Here is a 14562-nt window from a genome sequence, read left to right on the forward strand (position 1 = left end):
ACTGCTTTTTGTATATTACCTTAGCCTAGGAGTACTTCTGAATATTGAAACAAAGACATTTACATTATTGTTACAATGTAATGGTAGTTTAGTAAATCTTTGACCTGCTTTAAACTATATGGATAATGGCGACCATGATGTCTCTATATAGTACATAGTACATCTGGAGCCAGAAAACTGACATTAAGATATGCACACAGACAAACACATATAAAACAATTTTAATTTTGGTGTGCTGAATTTTACCAAATTACTAATACTGTTGTATGTATGGATACTGTGTGTGTGTGTGTGTGTGTGTGTGTGTGTGTGTATACATGTGCCAAAGTGGGCATATATGTGTGAAAAGACAACTTTCAGTTTCTGTTTACCTTCTTGAACCTGTCTCTCGTATATTTATCATGTTACATACTCCAGGCTTGTTGAACCTTAGCTTCCTCTCTAATCTTCCATCTTTACCTTGCACATTTATGTATAGGGTTGGGTTACACTTGTCCACTCCTGCATCTGGCTTTTTTTTTTTGTGAGGCTTCCAAGAATTGAACTCAGGTTGTCAGTCTTTGTGGGCTGGCATCAGCTGAGCCCTCTTCCTGGCCCCAGTATTTTTTTTTTTTTGTAGCTCCTGGTAAAAAGAAAGACGTTTGAAGAATATGCCATTTGCACTGCACTGTGAGATAAATGTTGTATTTTCTGGCATACAGTTTTCTGGCATACAGCTAAGACTTCGGCAATAACATAGAGATTAATTTAGTGGTAAAGGAAATACTAAATTGAAATCCAGCAACTCTGGATTGTTGTAAACTCGAGGGACATGCATGAGCCCAACAAATATGTGAAATAAAGTGTGTTTGGCAATAAGTGAGGAAGTAACGTGACAGGAAGCCTTCTGTTCTCAATTACCTCAGGAAGGAAGAGGATGCGTGTGAAGAGCCAGGAAGTCAGAGACAAGGTGAGCGAATGTGAGAGAAAGCCGGGAAATTTTTGAGAAGACTTTCATGAGCAACATATACAGACAGTTCTGTGGATGTGAGAGAAGGTGCTAAAAGGAACGCCTTAACTGCTTATGCAGTTGAGCAAGGTCAGAGTTTAAGGGTGCAATAGGATTAAGGTCTGATTATTAGGAGACCACAGGTTCTATGTGTTATTCTTAGAAGAAAATATATTTTGGAACAACATACCCCAGGAGAAAACAGAGAGACATCTGGAAGTTCCTTAGTTCCTCTTCGTCTTTCACATGTGTGACTAATTTGGATCCAACCAGGAACATAAAAGAACAGGTTCCCTTCTTGTTTGTGAAGGGAGACTATTTGGGACAAATAAAAGAAAGCCCTTGGTTTGAAGGACTGCCCTTTTCATAAACAAAACAAAACAAAACAAAAAAACCTCAATATTGCGATATACCTGTTTTCCCTTCGGTAGTACGGTGAGATGGAGGCATTCCTGGGAAGGCTTTTGTGGAAAAGGTGAGGATGAGGTGTTTAACCTGTGGCAAAATACATTTCACTGCATTCAGACACTAAGCTGTAAATTTTTTCCTCCTAGGGTCATTGCCAGTCACTCATCAAGGAATAAGAGGGTAAGGAGAGACCGGGGAGAGGGAGAGGAGAGAGATGCGGGGAGGGGAAGGACGGAGGACTTTGATGGAATAATACTGGGAATGGCAGAAGCATCCAGCAGAGGTTTGCGCTCCCTTTTTGGGTCCACATAATGTGGGCTGCTCCACTAGGCCTTCTGGGAAAGAGCAGACTGGACCGGAAGCTCTGGACCTAGGTGCCAGAGAGAACATTTATTGTTTTAACTCTCCAGTGGTTGCTCACAGCAACAAAAGTTCCACTAACTTAATGTTGCCCTTAGGGAACTTGATGATATGCAATGTGGTTAATATACACACAAAGTTCGGTAAATGTTAGCTATCTTTTTCAGGACCTGGGATAGAACTCAGGTTCTGGTGCATGCTGGGTAAGCTCCGCAGGGCTTAATGATACACATTGCCACATCTCTCCATTGACATTTTGCGTTGTCCATCCTGTCTTTGAACTTGTCTCAGCCTCCCAAGCAACTAGGAACCATAGTCCTGTGGCATCGCGCCCAGATAACTATGAAATGACTAATTGCGACACTGTTGAACACTGCAGTTACTGACAACTCTTATTTTCCCCACTTCTACTTCCCTCAGAACTACTGGAAAATACAGTCAAGAATCTCAAAATTCAACACGATGAGGTGAAAGACAGGTTTGAGCTTTGGAATTAGATTTACCTTGGGCTACTTCCTGTCCCTGCTATTGATACTGATAGCTATTCTTATTTATTTCATTTATAGATGATTTTATACGTTTGAAAATTAGCCACGATCCATATAAAGTGACAGGGAACGTACTCCATAAAGTGTTTCCTTAACACTGTGTAGCTCTAAATTCAAGTGAAGTAAGGCCCCAGCTGCATGGGGTAATACTTCAGTGTGTAGACCACGGAGCGCGCTACGACACAGAGCCAGACAAACTCTTCTTGTCTCATGCTGTATTTGGTTTGATGAGATGGTGCAGCATTCGGGTTTATGTAATATCGTAGGTCCCTTCCTGTCACTTGAGAGCTGTTTAGGATGAAAGCATTGAGTTGGTATTGTCAGTGTTAGAGAGAACACCACAGGTTGGACTTCAAGATTATTAGTCCTAATATATGAAGAGAATGTATTTTGATTACAATCACCATGCTGGCTAAGTTCATGCCAACTTGATACAAGCTAGAGTCATTTTGGAAGAGGCCACCTCAATCATAAGATGCCTCCAGCAGATTGCCTTCTTTATATTCAGTCTTTCTTGTTCTTTTGTACCCACACGTATGTTTGTTTTACATGTATTATTGGTTAGACTCTACATATGAGGGGGAACATGTGGTTTGTTTTTTTCTGAGATTGTGTGATCTCCCATAATATTATACAACCTGAGTCCATCAGTTTTCCTGAAAAAAATAAAAAAGAGCTCTCTTCTCCAAGACTCGCAGAATAATTCTCCTTGGCCCAGCTCTCTGCAGTAACTGGAACTTTTCTGTTGTTTAATATTGATTGACTTATTGCTGGATTCGTGTGTGTGTGTGTGTGTGTGTGTGTGTGTGTGTGTGTGTGTGTGTGTGTGTATGTGTGGGCCTGCCTGTCAGGGGGATGGGCTGGGGACACAGCCTCTGGCTTTACACATAGGGGCACAGAGCAGAGCTGTTAGCCTCTGGTCTAAAACACATATTATCTTAGGTGTATGTGGAATTTCCACTTGCTGTGAGTGAAGAAACTGAGATATTTACAGGGCTCACTCATAACCATAGAGCTGGTACTTTAGCAGGCTGGGGTTCCAATGACAACTGCCTTCCTCTGGACCCACGCTTTGCTCTTTACCTTGGGTATTTTTTGTTGAGAGAAAGGTGTTGGTAAAAGCTCGAGGATCAAGCAGGTTCTTGGAACACACAGCTGTGATGGGTGGCTACGGAACAAGCAGAGCAATAGACTAGGCATATGCTACTGAGGAATGGACTGTGGGCCCTGGAGTCGTCCTCTGGCTGCTCTGTCATCATGCTTCTTGCATGTTTGCCTAAAGTAACTCCAGCCTAGCTTGCGGGGGCTCATTAATTGGTGGGAAGCTCTGACATGCTTTGTAACTGTTAGTTAAGACATAAATAAAATAAAATATACTCTACCTTACCACAATCCTAAATTAGCACAGGAGAACAGAGCTACCCTGTGAACACCAAGGTGGAGGCTCATGTCTTAGGTGTCTCAGGTAGAGCCATGCCAAATAAAATAATTCACGTTCCATATCCACCTCACTGCTTCCATTTAGGCCCTCAGCACCACTCCCCTACACTGATGTGACATCATTTGCTAGGTCTTGGAAAATAATGGGACATAGCAGTTCTTAAGTAAATCCTGAGGGCTGACGATCTAGTACAGGGAGAGAAAGCACTTCTGAGGCTCTGGCTTCCATCTCATTGGCTACATTTTTCAGAAATCAGTAAGATAGATTACCACACCACACACATTACTTACTTACCCAACGCTGTCAATTCTTGCATTTCCTCTCCCAGTTTATATGCCAGGTAAATTGAGAACTGCCTTCTCCATGGGAAGTATTTATGATTTCTGAAACCGACATGACTTTCTTCAGAGTTTTGCCTCTGAAATCCAGTAAGCAGAGTGCAAGCCTACCCTTCACCGATCCCATTGCCATTGGGCTAATTTCTACTCAGACTCTTATATGAAGCTGGAGTCAGGGAAGCTTACATAATTAAAGCCTATATAAGCAAGGATTCTACAGCAAACAGGATCACTGTGATTGTAGAATTAGTTTTTATGAAACACACGTTTGAGGACTACTGGTTTAAACTTTTGTTTGAAAGTGTTATTGAAACTAGAAATGAGGTAATGGGAAAGAAAATAGGGTGTGAGTTGCAAATGTTCCTTTTATTATATATTTTTATATAATATATTCATTATGTATATAATATTATATAATATTCCTTTTATTATATAAATTGTTAGTTGGAAAAAAGGCTTCCTAGACAGAAGTACAGATCTTTTAGTTACTAATACAGTCCTCTTTTATTCCAGGATAGGTCAATTATTTGGGTAAACATGATTAAAACTAATCATTGGCCTTCTTGGGGAAAGAAACAAGATTTTGAGAAAAGAAAATAACTCTGTTTCCATATCATTATTGGATCTACTGATCGAAGTTCGCCAACCATTCAATTTCATTAGACAATTAGAAATTCAGTTAAATAATTGAGTGGGCACATGTTCTACATAGTCTACATAAATGATACTCAGTGGAGTCAGTATGGGCATAGATGACTGTCAGCGGAGTGAGTACCCATCGTATAGATAGCCACGAGGCGGGGGTTTCTGAGGGGGTAGCTCTGTACACAAACACAAGGGAAGCATGTGAACAAAGCTTGATGCCCCTGAACTACCAAGTCCAGCTGATTAAACTGGTTACTTTGCTCTGTTTGTGGACATGTTAGTTATAGGTGATGTAGGCTTTGCTACTGACAATCAGCCAGGCAGAAAAACCAATTAACTAGTGGATCTAAATCACAAGAAAGGGGAGTCATTTTCTAAATGACTTGGATACAATCCTGGTATTAAATTACTAACTTAATTAATGAATAAATTCTAAGACACTGTTGGTTTGCAACCTGACTCATCTATCACATTTTATGAATCAATTTTTTTCTTCTGCATCAGTCATTGAGAAAAATTATAATTAAAATATATTTCACTTCATGTTAAAGAAGGAGATGCACCAAGTAGACAGTTTCAAGTTGATTTTTTTTCTGGACATTTCTCAAATGCAGAATTGTGGGAAGTTAAAGGAAGAGAGGAGAGACTCATCTTTTGATACACTTTATTATACCTACTAAGTGCACCCTCATTCAGAAGATGAGGCTTTGGAAGAAAGGCATTTGACAACAGGTGACTCATGCGAGTATCATGCACGTCTTCAGATAATTACATTTTTGTTTAAATGCCAATAACTAAATTAGACAATAATTTCTGACATTTTTTCTAGTGTTTTTCACAGTATCACATACATTTCATCTTAAATGACTTTCTTTTTTGTTTTAAGAGAGAAGGGACAAACATTATTAATTCTGTTTTAAAGATGAGAAAATAGGCATAAGATTAGTTACCTTATGTCACAGGCTCTATAATGCAGTTCCCTTTATAGCATGTCACATCGACTTCTCCAAATACATGCTAATCTTTACATGAGCACACTTACATGAGAGACAACTTCCTGCTTGGATCGCCTTCATATAAATGTCTGGATTTATTTAACATAGTGATGATAGACCATGTCATACTCTCCCTGTTGATGGCTGATAATTGGTGCACCAGCCTCCTGAGGACACGTTGCTCTGTGATAACTGTCTTCACCTTCTTTCTCTGCTTCTGTGTCTGCATCTATGAAGGTTCCTTTGAAGGTGACTGTGAAACCTTTCCTGCTTCCTCAAACGCACACTGTTCAGTCCAGCCTCGCATCTCTTATAGCAATACAAAAAGAAGACTATAAAGGTAGGTAACAGACTCATATTTGATTTACTAGTTAATATGGATGTTTATATATTATGCATATATACATATATATTGGCTTGATACAAAGGAAGATGAATAGTATATCCTAATTGTGCCCAACCAGAGTTGGAACCATAGTGAGCCACAAAAATTTGAAATATTTTGATGGAGTCTCCTTGGCCATGTAGGCTGTAAGGAGCCACAGTCTGCTGTGTACACAAAGTGAAGGAAGGTAGGGTGCTTCTTGTCTGGCTGTGTTGACTAGACTAGCTATTTCCTAAGAATCCATTTGTCTCATCTTTATAATCTCAGGAATTATGTTTGAAGCTGGAAATAAGATTTTCACCCAGAGAAAAGTGCACAATCTGTTAATGATGAGCAGGCACAGTACATGTGAAATCATTCAGCATTAAACCAGGCGAGCATCTGCTTCCTACCTCCTAAATTTAAGAAGATGGCCTTACCTGGGTCCACCAAAGGAAGTAATATGTTTACCTTCTCAAAGACTGCTTTAGAAGGAATTTTTCTGGTCTGAGTTACCTCATTCAGGATGATGTTTTCTAATTCCATCCATTTGCCTGTGAAACTCATGATGTCCTCATTCTTATAGCTGAATAGTATTCTATTGTGTAAGTGAACCACATTTTGTGTATCCATTCTTCTGTCTCAGGATATTTAGGTTGCTTCCAGCTTCTGGATATCACAGATAAGGCCGCCATGAGCATGGTGGAGCACATGCCATTGTGGTATAATGGGACATCTTTTAGGTCCAAGAGTGGTATAGCAGAGTTTCAGGTAGATCTGTTTCCAACTTTCTGAGGAACCTCCAAATTGATTTCCAGAGTGGTTGTACCAGTTTGCTATCCTAACAACAATGGAGGAGTGTGCCTCTTTCTTAACATCCTTGTCAACATGTGCTGTCTCCTGAGGTCTTGATCTTAGCTGGTCAAAGACGGAATCTCAGGGTCATTTTGATTTGTCTTTCCCTGATGATTAAGTACTTTAAACATTTCTTTAATTGCTTCTCTGTCATTCAAGATTCCTCTGTTGTGAATTCGATATTTAGCTCTATATCCCATTTTTTGATTGGGTTGTTTGGTCTTTTGGAGGCTAGCTTTTTGAGTTCTTTATATATTTTGGACATTAGCCCTCTATCAGATGTGGGGTTAGTGAACTTTTTTCAATCTTGTAGGTTGTTGATTTGTCCTATTGACTATATCCTTTACCTTACAGAAGTTTTTCAGTAGTTGCATAAGGTCCCATTTGTCAATTCTTGATCTTATAGCCTGAGTCACTGTAGTTCTGGTTAGGAAATTTTTCCCCATATGAGTTCAAGGCTTTTTCCCACTTTCTCTTCTATTAGATTCAGTGTATCTGGTTTTATGTTGAGGTCCTTGATCAACTTGGACTCAAGTTTTGTGCAAGGTGACAAATATGGATCTATTTTCATTTTTCTATATATGACTGCCAGTTACACCAGCATCATTTATTGAAGATGCTTTCTTTTTTTCCATTGAATGTTTTTGACTCCTTTGTCAAAGATCAAGTGTCCTTAAGTTTGTGGGCTTATTTCTGAGTCTTCAGTTCTATTCCATTGATCAATCTGTCTGTTTCTGCACAGATGTCAGCAAAATTTAACTTCAAGTAGAAAGAGCATGGAGCAATCAGAAGCACACATTTTATTTTTGTCCATGTCCTTCAATTGAGGCTAAATGGATGAGCTCTAAATGTCAAGAAATTTTTACTTTATTTATTATTTAGACAGCATCTTACTATGTAGTCCATTTGGCCTTAAACTCATGATCCTTCTGTCTCACCCTCCTAGTGCTGGAATTAGCTCTCTCTCTCTCTCTCTCTCTCTCTCTCTCTCTCTCTCTCTCTCTCTCTCTCTCTCTCTTCTTCCCTCCCTCCTTCTCTACATCCCTCCCTCCCTCTCACTGTCACATTATATCTAAGGTAGTATAAAATCTATTTCCAATACTATGATGACTATTTTGACATTTTCCAAATACAAAAATCACTCTTATGGAATAGAGAGGATTGTTGCATTATAAACTGAAACAAAGGATCTTAAAATAGCAACAGTAATGAATGTTTAATATGAACCCAGATTTCTTCAAAATGAAACATGCTCAAAAAGTTTAGAAAAACTTGGTAAAGAAAAATAATGAAAACTACAATTGGGATTCTAAACTTGCAATAGCATTTTCCAAAACAATAGAAACAAAAATAATCTTACAAACTCTCTTCAATGTCTTTAATTCTTTTTGTTCCTCATGCAAAATAATATCTACTAAAAAATTGTAACTTACATTTGTTAGCCAAATTCCCCATGAATATTCAACTAGAAAACAAAAACACAATGGTTCTTTTATTCTTGATGGTAGAAAATTATTGCTGTTAGAAAGTACATTGAATATTTACAAACAAAAAACATTTGCAGGCAAGTATGTTAAAATTAAGTTTGTTCAGAAGAGAAGGAATCTTGTTAATGGGGTAGTTACTGGAAAATTAACATAGTGTACATGGTAAATAAATGGGAAACAGACTTTTCTTTCTAGAATTAACTCTCATCAATAAATGACAATCACAGTTTTCCCTTGTCCCAAGACAGAAAGCTTACAAAGGTGCTTAACTTCTACCTGTGTATCCTTGTATTCAAACATGGGTTCCTTTGAATTATCACTAATGTTAACTCTTACACTTCTGTTTCTACTTTTGGCCTTGGATGCTGCATGAGCTCTCTGAAGTTTAAGTTATCCATTATTAGCATCTATATAATGACTATCTTGCCTCCTCTTTTTTTCTTAAAAGAATTAGCATGAGACTACACATATTAATTTTCTAGATATCTTTGGAATTTAGTAAACTTATGAATTCATTAAAACTCAATCCAACATCCGGGTATGGTGGCACACACCTTTAATCCCAGCACTTGGGAGGCAGAGGCAGGTGGATTTCTGAGGTCAAGGGCAGCCTGGTCTACAGAGTGAGTTCCAGGACAGCCAAGGCTACACAGAGAAACCCTGTCTTGAAAAAACCAAAAACCAAAAACAAAAAAAAAAAAAAAAAAAAAAAAAAAAAAAAAAAAAAAAAAAAAAAAGAAAAAAAGAAAAAAAAGAACTCAATCCATTGCCTTTTAGTTTCCTTTATATCCAAGCAGACTGACATGCACTCCTAGCCCCTGTCAACTTCCAAGGCTTTCAGGGTTACTGCACTGTGGATCCTTCCCCCGATGAATGATTCCAAGTCAGTTGTACTGGTCATATTGCTTTTGATTTTTTATTTTGTTTCTGTTTTTGTTTTGTTGTTATTTCTTTGTTTGTTTGATTGTTTTGTCAACTTGACACATGCTAGAGTTACTTTTGACAAGGAAACTTCAATTGAGAAAGTGTCCTCAGTAGAGTAGTCTCTTGGCAAGTGTATGGGGCATTTTATTGATTGATAATTAATATGAAGTTGTTCAGGCCACTTTAGTTTGGGCAAATGGTTGTAGGTTCCGTAAGTCTAAACAGGCAATGGAGAGCAAGCCAGTAGGCAATATTCTTCCATGGCTTTTGCCTCAGTTCTAGCTTCTGGGTTCCAGTCTTAACTTCCTGCCTTGATTTTTCTCTCTCAGTGAACTCTGACTTGGGATATGTAAGCAAAATAAGCCCTTTGCTCTTCATGTTGCTCTTGGTTATGGTTTTTATTACAGCAGAAAGCAAACTAGAGCATTGGTACTTTGCTCTTATCATTTTTCTGTTCGAAAGAGACCTCGGGATCGTCTCCAGGATGAAGAAGGCTGCTTTTGGTACCTCTGCATACTCAGTGAATTTCATTAAACCTCAATTGTCTTCAATTGCTTTCAATTGTCGTAAGCCTGAATTGTCTTCACTTGCGTGGAGTGTATAGTTAATATCTATGTAAACAAAAAAGAATTTAACAGGTCACATTAGACTTTTTGCTTAGAGAAGAATCAATAATAGATATTCAGTGTTTATTAAATTGATAATTTGGTGTATCAGAACAACTCTTACTACTAAATCACTTGGAATGAATCAAATTCAAATTCAATCTATTAAGCATTCTATCAAATCCTGTTAAGATTCAGCCCTCACATACTGAGAAAAAGATAATAGGAAGAAGAGTGAGAAAAAAACCTACAGAGCTATAATCACTTAATCTTAAAAAAATAATAACCAAAACATACATTGGCAGGAGACTGAAAATGGTGTTGGGAGAATCCAACGAGAAGCCTGAAACTAGATTCCTATCTCTTACCCTGTAGAAAAGTCAACTCCAAAGGTGTGGAAAACCTTAAAATCTAAAGCTCTGAAACTATTAGAGAAAAAGAAAGGGGAAAATACTTCAAGTTACAGGTCTAGGCAGGGATTTTCAGGAAAGAACTCCATCACTCAGGGCACAATGCCAAGAGTTGACAAATGAGAGTACATGCAGTAACAAGCCTTTGCACAGCAAAGAAAATGGTTAAAAAATACAAAACACACAAAAACCAAAGCTCTTTGCTAGCTGTATATTTGAAAAATGGGACTGATAGAAGGGACAAGGGTAGGGAGAGAAAGGAGTCTCTCGGGAGGGGGGCAGCAAATGAAGGAAGGGCAACAGACAAGAGGGCCATCAGGTGATCAAGTAACTGTGTGTATAAATGTACATGTATGCGTGTGTATATGTGTATATATGTATGTGTGTGCATGTATGTGTGTGTATATGTATATTTGTGTGTGTATGTGTGTATGTGTGTACATGTGTGTATGTATGTGTGTATGTGTTTGTTGATTGTATATGTGTGTGTTTATGTGTATATATGTGTGTTGATGTATGTGTGTGTTGATGTATGTGTGTGTTGATGTGTGTATGTGTATGTATGTCTGTGTATGTATGTGTGTATGTGTGTGTTTGTGTGTATACATGTGTGTATTGTATAAATTTATATTCAGAATACATCATATATTTCCCTATGTCTAATACACTAACATAAAGAAAAAGCGTGTTGAAGTATCTGTTTTCAATAGCTAAACAGATGCTATAGAGATATCTATGATGTATACGACAGAGAAGTTTCAGTTTCATTGGAGAGTGTGAATCCTTTAAACACACAGTAGGTGACCCTTTTGGATTTTTGGAAAACTGAGAACATTTCTATTTAGAAAGCAATTATTGGATTAAATGATGCTCAATTTTAATTTTCATTCTGAACTCAATAATAATAATAATCAAAAATTTAAACTTCAGATTCAGACAAGACAGTTTGAATTTTAAGCCTACTACCAAATACTGAAAACAAAGACATATTACTAACCCTCAAGATTTAGTCTCTTCATCAGTAATGCAATACAGGAAGGATAATCCAGAGACTGCCCCACCTGGGGATCCTTCCATAGTCACTCACCAAACCCAGATACTATGGTGGATGCCGGCAAGTGCTGGCTGACAGGAGCCATCTCACGATCACAGTCACATAATTTTTAGTCACATTTTGTAGACTCAATAAAGAAGCAGTCCCCCAGGAGGACTATTAGTTGTAAGTGACTGTTGAGTTTTTACAGTTTTTTGAGACATTTAATGGCTACCCAATGTCTTTGTTAGTTTAAGACAAATCACCACAAGTCTGAAGTGACTTTAATATTTTTCGTCAAACACAAGACATAAAGAAAATGCAAACCACTTTAAAAAATTATCCAGCATTGATTTTTGCAGTTTTATAGCTTGGAGCTCAAAATTTTTATACAAAGGTCCTAGCAAACAGTATTTGCAAGACTTCAGGATGGAATGCTCCTGGTGCCTGGGGAACAACTGGCACTTAACTGTCTTAAGAAATGACAGTTTCTTTGGCACAGCCAAGGCCAAGTTAGGCCAAGATGGGACACAAAAGTCCAAGGTTGGTTCTAAGTCAGGATGTGATGAACTATTTAAACTTTCAACTGGTGATGACCACATGACCCTTAATTTCTACAGGCTACAATCCTCTGATTTCACTAGCTACACATGAGAACTACTTATAGAAAAATGTAACTGTAGTAACTGAGCATGTATAGACCTTTTACCCTAACAGTGAGTCCTTTAAAAAATCAGTATATCGACTTCTCCTATAGGACTTACAGCCATCGTATGATTCTAAGTGGTGAGGAGATGATCAGAAGCCTGCAGAGGGTGTCTGTAGTTTATGTGCAAAGCTGTGATCATTTACAGACTAGAACATTGTGGATTCTGGTATCCTTAGGCGAGGTTTTCTAGATCTAGCCCCACCAATGCATATCAAGATCCAATTGCATTTTATTTAGCTTTAAATTTCACATTTATGTACAAAGTGGAGTATTAAAATTACCTGTAAATATTCTTAAAGTGTTAGCATTTTCTAAGACAAAAGTTAAGGACCTTTAATTTCATTTGATTTTGACCAGTCATCATACTCAAGTACAGCCCAAGAAAATTTGTGAAGAAAAATTAATATATAACTAAGGTAATGGAGAATATAAAAGTGTAGCAAAAGGAATTATAGAAAGAAATTTAGATCAAAGGAGATATAAACAGGTAAATTTGCTTTAGCAAATTTTACAAGTGTATATATATGTTTTATATAAAATTTGCATATGAACTTTAAGGCAAAATTTGAGTTCTTTATTTTTGTAGATTATACCAAGATTAAGACAACATGCATTTAACAAGCAGGAATGCATTTGCCTCATTAGTAAGAGTGTTCATAAAGGACAGTGGGAGTTTGATTTGTATATGTGTGTGTGTGTGTGTGTGTGTGTGTGTGAAAGATACTTGCTGAAAATCTTTAATCCCAGGTTGATTTGCCATTTAGTATTAGCTACCAAAAGTCACATCTGAATTGCTGTTATTGACAATAACAGCAGCACTGAGGCAAAGTAGCATACAGGATGAGCTAGAACACCTGAGTTCTTATTCTTCTGACTTGGTCTGACATTTACATAAACAAAGTCACTCAGAAATATACATAGTGAGTCCAGAGGTCACTATCCACTTCTTGTGTTCCCTCACTACCTACCATTACTTGACTACTGATCCATGCTGAAAATGTACTTGGTCAGCTTTAAGCCTGTAATTGCAATCAGCAAGTACGGCTCAGTAGATAATTGCAATTGGCTAACTCAAGCCGATTGATCTGTTTCACTGAGTGGGGCCACACTTGTTCCGTGGCAAAGATTAGAGAGTGATTCAGCATTCATGAGAAAATTTAGCATCAAAAGGTTAGTAGAACAGTCCTGGAAATGAAGCCATATTGGGAGTGATTGTGGAAGGAAATGGACTGGATTTATTATCTTCATTAAAGAAATTGTGGGTCCCATGGATACCAGGAGTGTCATGGAGACCCAGCTAATAGGTTTTTTATTGGATTATTGTCAGGCTGCTGCACCTGCTTTGAGAAGGAATGCTTGCCTGCTTCCTGGCGTAGGCTACAGGCTGTGAAGCTGTGAGCAATAACTGGGGTTGGAAGTGGAACTTACTGTTCTTCAGAACAGTTTTCAGGAACTGTAAGGCTGATTGCTTAACTGTGGAGATAAATGGGAAAACTAAAAGTCTAAGAAACAGAAAATTCCATTTCAGCATTCATATTTCACTTTGGGTCCATGATATTTATCTAAAAGAAGCTTGCTTGGATAAAATCATGAAGCTTGTATTTAATCAGTGAAACAGTTGTGAAGCCCAGAGGTACTCCTGTCTCTTATGTTATATAAACACTAGTCTTAATTTTGTTATTAATGCATGTTTGTTATACAGAACAATGTATCACTGTGACATATACACACGTGCATATCACATACCTCAATCATGTCTATTTCCCATTACCCCATATACTGCCTATATAGGTATATATACCCTATATAACCTACATATCATACACACCTTATATACCTCCACCTAAACCCTGGCTTCTTCTTCTTCTCTTGTAGTGGCTGTTATACTTTCATATCTTCACTTTGATTCTATATGTAAGAAAAAATATGTGGATGTTTTTGTTCTAAGTCTAATTTATTTCTCTCCACATGGTGATTTCCAAGGCTATCCATTTTCTTACATCTTTATGGTCCAGTAACACTCTTTAAATTTTAAATTTCATTCATGAATGGATAGGCACCAAGGCTGATTCCATAACTAAACTATTGTAAATAGCACTCCAGTAGCCACAAATATGACATCACCTGTTGATGTTGATCCTTTATATAGATATTATTACTATTTATTAATAAATATGCAATACATCAGAGTGGAAAAGCATGAAAAAAATCAAACATATTTAGGTTTCTTTTTCCTCTCCCTGAATTTGTTCCCTTTTGTATTTTTAAGATGCAGCATAGATCTCATTTAGTTTTGGAATTTAGGGGTTAATATGAATAAAAGGTCTGTTGCTAGTCTGGCACCTGTTTAGTAGTAATCATTGGTATAGAACACACAAAAATATTCATGATACTATGATCTACTTTAATAATTGCATGGATTTTCTTAAGTTATCCAGTAACCTAAATGTGA

General features: G+C 37.5%; 1 long non-coding RNA gene across 1 annotated transcript in view; it reads left to right on the forward strand.

Annotated features, from left to right (window-relative positions):
* Positions 1-5818: 5818 nt before the first annotated feature.
* Positions 5819-14562, forward strand: part of LOC116087397 — a 35803-nt gene continuing 27059 nt past the window's right edge. Inside the window, exon 1 of the long non-coding RNA XR_004117421.1 lies at positions 5819-6063. This is a non-coding gene — a long non-coding RNA (uncharacterized LOC116087397). The remainder of the gene's footprint in view (positions 6064-14562) is intronic.

The sequence above is a fragment of the Mastomys coucha genome, unplaced genomic scaffold (assembly GCF_008632895.1).
Source record: "Mastomys coucha isolate ucsf_1 unplaced genomic scaffold, UCSF_Mcou_1 pScaffold13, whole genome shotgun sequence".
In the NCBI taxonomy this organism is placed as follows: Eukaryota; Metazoa; Chordata; class Mammalia; order Rodentia; family Muridae; genus Mastomys; species Mastomys coucha.